Below are 11,560 nucleotides of genomic sequence, written 5' to 3'. Positions count from 1 at the left end.
TGTGTGTGTGTGTTCTGTGTAAGAACCTGAGAGAGAGTGCAAGGGAGAGAGAGAATACATACCAGTGTATGGAACAGGGTGCGTGAAGTCCTCAGCTATCTTACAAGCCAACAACTCTTCAGTGAGGGAGTTGATGGCCTGTTTCAGGCGGCCGTCATAGCTGTGGATGGATGGTCCGTAGTGCCCCTCCACAGCTATCCCAGCCCGGTCCTCATTCCACCTGGTGAGCCCCTCCAGGAGGAAGGCATGGTAGTGGCCCCCCCTCAGGCGAGTTCCTTTAAAAAATGAAACAAGATTTTTTTGTAGTAATAAACTCTCACCCAACGTCCAGCCACTGGTTAAGTGAACATGATCTTAACAACATCTGTTTAAATGTCTGAGTATATACCTGGAATGAACCGGTTCAGGTGGAGGTGAAAGGACTCCAGTGACGACGACCCCCGGGAGCAGCGGAACACAGGCAGGAGGAGCCCTCCCTTCTTCTCCCTGCCTGTCTGGGTGTACATCTGCACACCGGGGGGATCCTGGATGCACTCCAGGTGACGCCGCTGGCTGTCCCAGATGACCTCAATCTTCCGGTGGTCCAGGAACGGAACGCCCAGGGTGTCGGTGGAGCTCCAGAAGTCCCTGAAGAGATCCTTCAGACGCCGCTCGGTCTCCTGCACCCCACGAGTGCGGCGGCGACAGTGCCTGGCCAGCTCCTTCTTCGAGATGCTGTTGGACACCTGGGCGTCGCTGATGGGTCCCAGGGAGGAAGCCTCCAGTAGCGCGCGCTTGGCCGCCATCAGCAGGTCTACATCCTCTCTGCACCACTCGAATATGCAGCCTGACAGGCGGCTCAGAAACAAGCCGTAGAGAGGATGGCAGTCCGTGGTCACTCCCCCAGCCAGCCGGCGGGTGAAGTGCCAGATGTCCAGCCGGACCGCAAGCTTGTCCCACTGGCTGAACATGGCTGCCGCTTTGCCCGGGCCATGGGCAGAGCAGCAGTCCCGGTCCACATACAGCAGCACGGGAGGTGGGACCCCCGCGTCCTGGTAGCGCTGCTGCAGGCCTGCTGTCATGGGGAGCAGGTCCACTCCCTCCGCCTCTGTCAGGACCGTTATGAGCACCTGCCCCAGCTCGTTGGCCACGTTGGTGGCCCAGGCTGCCCTCCCCTGGAGCTTGCCCGCCAGCTTCTTGGTCACCTAACAACAAACAGATGTATAACATAGGGATGACATTAATATATCTATATTTTACAGGGATACAATTCATGTTTTCATTCTGCCATTCATTGTTACCTTCTTTGTGGAGTCCATCTTCAAGATGGACCCATACACGGAGGTGATCCGGGCCTTCATCTCCTCCATCCTGGGCACCAAATCAGCAGCGCGGACGGTCAGCAGCCAACGGGGTGAGGGCACAGGGATCATTGGAATCGGAGGCAGGACGGTTCTCACCGCAGCACCCGGGACAGCAAACTTCTTGCAGGTGCTGAGGTAGAGGATGGTCTGGGCCATCCAGCGCTCGCTGTACTGCTCCCTGATCTGGTTGTACAGCCTGGTGGTGCTGTTCCCCAGAGTCCTCTCCCTCATCAGCTTCACCACCTTTATGTCACAGGCCAGACTGATGGAGAGATGGGCAGATAAGACAATCATTAGTTATAGGATAACTTGAATCAGCAGGGCTTTTTTAAATAATCTATTTTGCATAGTACATAAGTGAAAAGCTGAATGTCCACTCACTGGTAGGTAAGAACAGCTGGAAACAGGCTCCTGCGTCCGGGCTCCAGCTGATCCAGGGTGTCGAGGGACCAGGAAGTGTACTTCTTGGTACAGCGGCGGCACTCCAGGTACTCCGTAGCCAGGAAGTACCACCCTTCCAGGTCCAGGACCTTGCGCACAACTTTATAAAGGCCACAGCTTGTGAGCGCATGCTCCTTGCACGGCCGACTGCAGGACTTCAGGGCGTGGTTCTTGCAGTCTGGCTGGGTGCACACAAACTTGTAGGCCCACAAGCGGTACGGCATCCACAGGCAGAGCGGGCGGAGGAAGAACCCATCTGGAGAAGCCGGAGGTTGGTGGAAGATGTTGGGCAGCGGAGGGGGGTGATACCAGAGGGTCAGGTCGCTCTTGATGACCGCTTTCCCACTGGCATCGGCTTTGAAGAGCGCCTTGCTCACCCACTGGTGCTGCTCTTTAGGGAGGGTTTTAATCCACCCATCAGGCAGAAGAACCTGTGAAAGAGAGAAACCCTTAAGGTTCAGCTCTCTCTGTGTGTGTGTGTGTGTGTGTGTGTGTGTGTGTGTGTGTGTGTGTGTGTGTGTGTGTGTTTGTGTGTGTGCGTGTTTGATTACCTCTTTGTGAGTGACAGGCGGAGGCTGTGGCCTGATTCTCAGTCTGTCCAAGGCTAGGGATGGAGGAGCTGGCAGGGTGGTGGCGGTTGGAGGAACAACCTGTGAAAGACAGACATTAGGTTATTACAAATTATTATTGTTATTAATAATAATAATAATAATGATAATAATAACAATAAGAATGATTGATTACCTCTGGCTCAGTGATGACCTCTGGCTGAGCAACAGGCCTGTCAGCCAACAACAAGGATGTTGGAGCTGGAGCTACACAGTTAATAAAACAAAGGTTAATCTACCATAATATTGCACAAGAGTTTAACTTTAACACAATACTTTAATTTGGTACAGAATTGCATTAATTTATTACTACAATGCAGTGTGCAAAGAGTTGAATTGAAATGATTGCAGCCAAATAGCAAAGTAAATAGTGGAAGCCACACCAAGATGAGTGTTTCTCAGAGTGTTAATATGATTGGCTAGATGAGAAGACAAGACGAGCTATAGCCAGTGACTATACCAGTGATGGAGAGAGAGCACCAACACTACCATGCAGAGCAGGAGTAAAGCAGTGACATTTACTACAACTACAACGTACGACTACCACATGATTCCACTTAACATGTCACTTACAGAATAACCTGTTTGCAATGACAGAAAGAGGAGTAAACAAAACCTCTATTCATATATTCATGATACTCTTTAGAGCGATAAAGACAAATATACACATTGACATACCGACTACATCTGGGAGATCAGACCAGAATGAGCACTCCTCCATCAGCTCTTCATCAGTGATCTCAACTGCCACTAATGTAGTTGGACCTGACTGAGTTGCTGCAAAGAGACAGAGAGGTGAGGAGAGGACACACACACACTCCTCCAAACTACTGTATTTGTGGTCAAAAACACACACCTACAATGTAGATCATTTTAAAACTCACAAATGTAAAATCTGAATCAAATGTATTCTTACACGGCTGGATGGTAGGGGGTGAAACCCGCCGTCTCACAGACCTGGCCACCACAGGTGGGAGAGCTGCAAAAGATTATGGGACACTTTTACACACACATACACACACAAACACACACACCTACAATGTAGATCATTTTAAAACTCATAAATTTAAAATCTGAATCAGGTTTGAAATCCATTATTTAACAAAAAAGGAAAAAGACAGAGAGTTAATATACAACAGCTAGGCCTTCAGTTGATTTTTCTTTTACTGTCTCTACAGAAAACAGGGCTCTACCACCCCCTCCCCCCCAGACACACCTCTACAGAAAACAGGGCTCTACCACCCCCTCCCCCCCAGACACACCTCTGCCACCCCCTCCCCCCAGACACACCTTTACAGAAAACAGGGCTCTACCACCCCCCACCCCCCAGACACACCTCTGCCACCCCCCCCCCCCCCAGACACACCTGTGCCACCCCCTCCCCCCAGACACACCTCTACCACCCCCTCCCCCCAGACACACCTTTACAGAAAACAGGGCTCTACCACCCCCCCCCCCCCCCAGACACACCTTTACAGAAAACAGGGCTCTCACAGGACTCTAGCCCCCTCCCCTCCCCCACACACCCTCTGCTGACGAATACACAGTCCCAGTAGTCCTTAACCTTGGCACACAACAGGTCTACCACCCCCTCACCCCAGACACACCCACACCCTCTCCACAACTCCCTCTCTTACAGAGTGTACCAGAAACTAAACCAAGACACACCAGCACTTTCACCAACTAGCCATCGCTATGAAGTAACTGTATGAAAGAAAGTAAAAATGATTTCTTATTTTATTTTAAAAAGCTTCACGTTTTATTCTGACTGAACTAGGAACGAGTCCCAGAGTCCCAAACACTGCTGTAGGCTGGCTCACTGTAGCGTTACAGCCAACTAGAGTTGGATCGACCGTGCGCTCACTGTAGATCACTGTAGATTACTGTAGCCTACTGTAGATTACTGTAGATCACTGTAGATTACTGTAGCTTACTGTAGATTACTGTAGATCACTGTAGCCTACTGTAGATTACTGTAGATCACTGTAGATTACTGTAGCCTACTGTAGATTACTGTAGATTACTGTAGATAACTGTAGATTACTGTAGCCTACTGTAGATTACTGTAGCCTACTGTAGATTACTGTAGATTACTGTAGCCTACTGTAGATTACTGTAGATTACTGTAGATTACTGTAGCCTACTGTAGATTACTGTAGCCTACTGTAGATTACTGTAGATTACTGTAGATTACTGTAGATTACTGTAGCCTACCCTTTCACCAAAAATAATTCATTGATGCCTTTCTTAGCTCATCGGCGACTTTTGTCGTTGTAACGTCGCCAGCATTATCGGCCACCGAGCCTCACTGTAGCCTCACTGTGATTATACTGTAAATCAACATGCGGCAAAATAACAAAAAGCGACAGTGCGGTCGCTGTAGGTTAGGCTACTGTGGCCTACCATTTCACCAGAAAATAATTAATTCAGACTTACTTTTCCACGCCAACGACGTCGTGTCTCTCAAAATGTGTCTCCGTCTCCCGACTGTAAATCCGTCCCCGGTGTCCCGTCCCCGGTGTCCCGTCCCCGGTGTCCCGTCCCCGGTGTCCCGTCCCCGGTGTCCCGTCTCGTCGTCTTTGCTTTCGCAGTTCGAATGCAGCGCCAGCGCGCGAGGAGCTCAAGCTTAAGGGCGGGACCAGACGCGCCGATTGGCCGAGCAAACATTGGAACCATTAGAACAGCCAATGGCGCTCTGCGGCCAACATTGGGACAGCCAATGAGGGCGCGGCAACATTGGAACCAGAACATTGGAATCGGCCGAGAAGATCGGGACGCAGTTGCAATATGCACATTGTTCTAGTCTGGCCCCCTGCGACCCCCTGCGGCCTCCTGAGCGGCGCCGTTGATATAGGGGTTCACTGAATATCACTGAAGTGATCTATCAAGAACTGATGAAGTTTACACACTTGGCCTTTAAGATAGCACGACATATTCAGTGAGCCATAGGGCTCCATTGTAATCGCCAAGGTAGAGATCCAAGGTCGCCGGTTCAATCCCCACCTCCGACGCAAAATGTCCAAGTGTCCTTAACAAGACGCTGAACCCCAAATTGCTTGTGGGTGGCTCTCAATTGACTCCCCTGACTAAATAAAGGTTTCCATTCAATACCAAGACATTTCCACCAGCTAGTTATAGCTATGAACTATCTATTCTATGAATGAATTGAAAATCAACACATTATAAGTTAACAAACATGATATAGGGTGTATGTTACACACTTGGCCTTTAAGATATCAATACATATTCAGTGAGCCATAGGGCTCCATGCCCAAGTGTCCTTAGCAAGACGCTGAACCCCAAATTGCTTGTGGGTGGCTCTCAATTGACTCCCCTGACTAAATAAAGGTTTCCATTCAATACCAAGACATTTCCACCAGCTAGTTATAGCTGGCAAATGAACTATCTATTCTATGAATGAATTGAAAATCAACACACAAGTTAAAAAAAGAAACATTTTAATAAAAACAGATATTCACAATAATAACATATATACAATATAATCCAACTCCTTCTCCTTCCTCTTACTTCCTCTTCATCTCCTCCAGCCACTGTTCGACCGTCTTCCCCCCAGACGTCTGAGCACAGAATGTGGTGTTCTTAAAACGGCTGTTCCCCGTTTCCTTTGTTTTAGGCAACCCACACTTTCTGCACCTGTATGTGTCATAGGCCTTGTGCGGCCTGACCTGGGTGGCCTGGGCCTCCTCCATTTTCTTCTTCCTCCAGGCTGTGGTCTTGGGGAGCTGGGGACCTGGAGGAACCGGGGGCACAGGGAGGGCCGTAGCAGGAGGCAGAGGGGTGGTGTGAGGGAGTGGGGCAGGGAGGGCCGTAGCAGGAGGCAGAGGGGTGGTGTGAGGGAGTGGGGCAGGGAGGGCCGTAGCAGGAGGCAGAGGGGTGGTGTGAGGGAGTGGGGCAGGGAGGGCCGTAGCAGGAGGCAGAGGGGTGGTGTGAGGGAGTGGGGCAGGGAGGGCCGTAGCAGGAGGCAGAGGGGTGGTGTGAGGGAGTGGGGCAGGGAGGGCCGTAGCATGAGGCAGAGGGGTGGTGTGAAGGAGCGGGGCAGGGTCAGAGGTGGGCCGGTGTATTGAAACCCTGCCCCTTTGGGGAGCCTCTCCACTCCTGTCCTCTGGCACAGTGAAGAAAGTTTCTGTAGTCTGCTGCTGACGCACTCCACTATCAGCTGGTGGTAAGTGGGCGGGGGCGTCAGCAGCAGGTACCTCCACACTGGGTCTCCATGGCGTTGGGTCCAGGATGGCCCGCTCCTGGTTCCTCTGTTTTTTGTTGTGCCTGCACAAACAGAGCAATAACATTCAGTACACCAATTTATTAAATATATATTAATAACATAGTTTGAATAGTATTGGTTTATTATAAGTACGTACCACTGGCTGAGGGTCAGCTTATTGACCTGAAACAAGCGGATCTCTGTCTTGGCCTGGAGGTCTGGACTGCCGTCGACCAGGTCTTTGATCCTCCGGTAGTCCCGGAGGATGGTCGCCCAGCGGTTGAACTTTTTCGTTGACGCGCGTCGGCCAGAGAAGCTCAACTGCGCAAGTCAAAAGTCACCGGAAATAGCCAAGTGACTACAAATCTAGCCAAGATGGCGCGGTTCAATAGGCCTTCACTTTAGATTTCGAATCCTGGGGGCTTGAGTCAGACGCAGGACGGGGGGCTTTATCTGCATATCACCCAGCATGCACTGCCTGTGGGTGAAGGGAGGTTGATAGGACTGAGGGATTTTAAGCAGGAGACGTAGCTACAGAATATACTAAAGAGAACACTCAAGTGGATATCTTGATGCATAGCAATATGCTACCTTTTGGTTAGAAGTATCTTTAGGGTCTCTGGGGAGGTTTTGATGGGTACCCACCCATTTTTCGGTTACTCAAATAGGTACCCTATATATAGAGTGTGGGTAGTCTGTCTATTTGTGCTTGCTAAGGCTGCACGTATACTAAAATTGGAACGATACAGAGAAGATTAGCATGGCCAACTCGCGCGGCAATACACGCACAATCGTGAAGCGTTACCAATTTTTCATTGTTTTGTTAAATTTAGTAGTAGTGCAAGTGAGCAGCAAAGCAGGATATTATGTGGCCTTTTGCTAGCCTGGTACTCATCCCGTTCTCGCGATTATCACAAAATCCAGACCATACCGGGCCAATCAGGGACTGCGTTTTAACTGCTGTTCCGTACCACAGTGGAAAGCAGCACCTGATTGGTTAGTGTCCCTGCCGCTCGCTAAACAAACATGGCGGCTCCCGAAGCAACGAGTGGTAAACGCAGCTATAAGTGCAGTTATTGCAGAAATAGACCTAATCACAAACACTTAAACAAGAACAAGAGTATTCACTAGCGAAGTTTCTCGGTGGAAAAGAAGTGGAAAGTTTTTCGACCCCTCCGAGGCACTGTGCACCATTGGAAGTCCTCATTAAGGTGTCGGTTGTGAGCGGGGCATGGGGCACGGAGCAGCTCGCGGACAGAGAGGCCTCGGTGTGTTCACGGTTATTGTGAGTGTGAAAAAGGCACAACGAATGAACAATGAACGAAGGCAAGGAAAAGCAGAGCGAACGAGAAAAAAACGAAAGGCACAGCCCTCGCACTCGAGCCTCGGACCGAAAAACACAGACTCTCATGTCGAAAAGTGTCAAATGGAGTGTCAGAGCGAGCCAATGTTCACTTCCGTGACAGGTGTGATGTGAGATTAGGAGGAAGTGACACGCGGTGCCTTGTTATGCTGTATTTGGGCTTGACGCAGGCCATTACAAGTGCTGTACATGCATGAGTGCACGTTATGTCAGTGGTGTTTTGTAACTGACTGTTCTCGGGCCGCTGTATTAGGCTTCACTCAACCCTCAGTTTCCTCCTATCAAATGTCTGCTCCAGTAGCCAGCCAGGGAGCTGGCAGACACTGGGAACAGAGAGAAAAAAGCATTAACCTTGAAAAAAAACAAAAATTGGCAAAAACAGCGCAGAGAGTCGGTTGTCCCTGCAAAATAACCCGATTCAAATGTAAACACGCTTCTGGAAATAACAAGAGAATCAATGCCAATTTAGCCTGTCGAGCAAAGTTACAAATTAAGCCAAAATGTCAAAAACAGAACCACAACAGCTTCACACAGCGGCCCGATCCCAATATCAAATGTAATTTCCGCTCTTCACAGCAAACGCGTCTCGCCAACTGTCAATTCTCCAGCTTTTTATTGAATGAAATCCATAAATCATTATGAAAAATGAGTGCCATGTTAGTCTACAGTGACTGTGATCCCACTGAGCCGCAATGTGATTTCTTTAAAAGGTCATTCTGCTATTAAGAGTGGAGAACCGGCGCCCATCTGCCCCTCACCACACATATTGCCCCACGCCTCCCCGTAAATTAGGCCTCTCAGAAGCCATGAAAAAACATTTTATGCCTTATTCCCCGTCCAAGTAATCGCTTTATTACAGAGCACTCAAATGAGTTTGGGTTGGTTATTATGGTTCCAGTGGGTATAATGAATTTTTATTCTGCCGCATTGCAACAATATAACAATAAAACGAGGTATGAGGGGTTTCAAATCGATATGATACACACACTTCTCTCCTCCTCCCTCCCTCTCTCTCTCTCTCTCTCATACTCTCTGTGTTTGCGCACCAAATGGCTCTTTGAGAATGTGTGTGTGAGAGCATGTGTGTGTCCAGTGAAAACAACTGCTTCACTCAAAAACTCTATTTTTACTGAGACGACAAGCATACAGGTAGCTTTATATTTACAAAGCAAAATGTAACTGGCAATTATTTAACTGTGGCAGGCGCCTCCGGGCGGTGGGTTCTGGTACATTTGTGACGGCCGAACGAATGAACAAACGAACGCGCACGGGGGTCGATCTAACGTCGGGCGCGGGGGCCCGAAAATAAAAACGGGGACAAACTAACGGCATGGGCGCGTTCAACGCAGACATCAAACGTACCCTTTGATCCCCGCAGAGCCAGAGAATCATCAACGTTGGAAACCCCTTCCAAAGCAAATAAGCTCATTAACTCCAAGGAGAGAAGTGAGGTCTGTGTTCTAGTGCTGCGCCCACACCGCCCCGCGAGCCTCCGCCTGCAACTACCGCAGTCTCAGTGGGCGTGTCTCAGGGCTTTGCTCTCCTCAGTGGGCGTGTCTCAGGGCTTTGCTCTCCTTAGTGGGCGTGTCTCAGGGCTTCGCTCCTCATGTGCCGTCCGATCATCAGGTCAAACTCCCCACTCTCTCTGTGACGGCAAAGAAGAATCAGTCAATCAGTCTTCGTCGTTACGGGACAACCGCAAGATGGGCTCCTATCCCAGTAATGCTCAGTTTGCGTAAAATGGCAAAGGACAGCCTCGCCATGAAAAGGCCATACAGCTGGTGGCTGTCGGTGCACACCCCCCTGGCGAAGCGCCGCATCAGGTGCCACACGTCCAACCGGATCACCAGCTTGTCCCACTCCGGGAACATCGCCGCCACCTGTTGTGTGATTTGATAAAAAGGTAAGTGCTAAGAACACAGCTCATAATAGAATGCATTAACTAAAACAACATGTCAACATGTACCTTGCTCTGTCCCCCGGAGAGGGAACAGCAGTCCCGGTCCACGTACAGGACCGAGGGAGGGGCCTGTCCGGCTTCTCTACCGCTGCATCAGACCGGCTGTCATGGGCAGAAGACCGTCGCCCTCGCGGTCGGTGAGTACGGACATCAACACCTGCCCGTACTCGTTGCCGACGTTGGTCACCCAGGCAGCCGTGTGAGCAGCGGCACCCGCAAGCTTCTTTGTCATCTGAAATATAAAATCAACTGTCACTGTTACAATATATATGTTATAATGTCAGCTGTTGTTATAATATATGAATTGCACTATACATTGTAGTATAAGTAGTAGTGAAGCTTGCCTTCTTGGTGGAGTCCATCTTCAGGATGTCTCCAAAGATGGAGGTGACCCTGGCCTTGGTCTCCTCCATTCTACTGGCCGCCTCCCTCACGTAGACGGAGATCAGCCAGGACACGCAGGGGACCAGGTGCATGGGAGGCAGGGACACCTGCTGCTGCTGCGGCGCTGCGCCTGGTACCCGAAGCTTGCGGAGCGCAGACAGGTAGCTCATGGACCTCGCCATCCACTCTCTGGTGTGCTGCTCCACCAGAAAGGAGTGGAGCCGAGTCGCACTGTTGCCCATAGTGCGCTGCTTCAGCAGCCCAAGCAACACCTTGTCACAGGACAGCCTGTGAGACATATTAAAAAGTGGCACAGTCGCACACACACACCTTTTTATATTTAATCCACACGGCAATATAACAATGCAATTACTTACTTGTATGTGAGAACAGCTGGAAACTCCTCCCTGTGTGCAGGGTCCAGCTGGTCCAAGATGTCCTGTGCCCAGCTCGCCCACTTCTTCTGACAGGGACGGCATTCCAGGTACTCCGTGCCCATGAAGTACCAGCCGTCCCTGTCCAATACCCTCCGCACGGTCTTGTACCAGCCAGCACCGGTGAGCCTGCGCCTACAGATGGGGCATACAAACTTGTACACCCACATCCTTTAAAAGTCAAATTTTACATGTTATAAAATGTATTACAGTTCTGTATTTAAATCAATTTAGTTGAAATATTTTAAAGCAAATACCACATACTGCTAGAAATATAACACAACATACTTGTACGGCATCCACAGGAAGAACCGGCGCTGGAAGAAGGCGTGGGCTGAGGCGGGGGGCTGAGTGTACAACAGCCGGGCTCCGGGGGGCTCCCACCACAGGCGCAGGTTGGTGGTGAGCACGGCCTTCCCGCTGGCCCCCCTGGTGAACAGAGCCCGGCCCAGCCACTCGTGCTGCTCCTCAGGGAGCGTCTGCCTCCAGCTGTTAGGAAGCAGCTACAACAGAAATATTTTTTTATCAGTTATTACCGAGAACTGAATGCTCGCTTTTGAGAATACAAGAAAAGCAGTCAATTAAACTCTGAGTTACACACTGTCAAAACACACATGGATGGGCCTACCTCTGCGCCAGAGGATGGCAACACCAGTACAGGCTCCCCTTGCTCCTGAGCTGCGGTGGGAGGGAGGGGGGCTTGGGCTGACGCTGCTGGACGGTCATCTGTAAGGTTCAGACACACCAAATCACACACATACACTGTGTTCCAGGAAACTAAGACAATGTCAGCCAAGGATGTGAA

Source organism: Borostomias antarcticus (assembly GCF_949987555.1).
Source record: "Borostomias antarcticus genome assembly, contig: scaffold_189, whole genome shotgun sequence".
Classification (NCBI taxonomy): Eukaryota; Metazoa; Chordata; class Actinopteri; order Stomiiformes; family Stomiidae; genus Borostomias; species Borostomias antarcticus.
The sequence above is the reverse complement of the archived record's forward strand: the minus strand, read 5'-3'. Positions refer to the sequence as shown.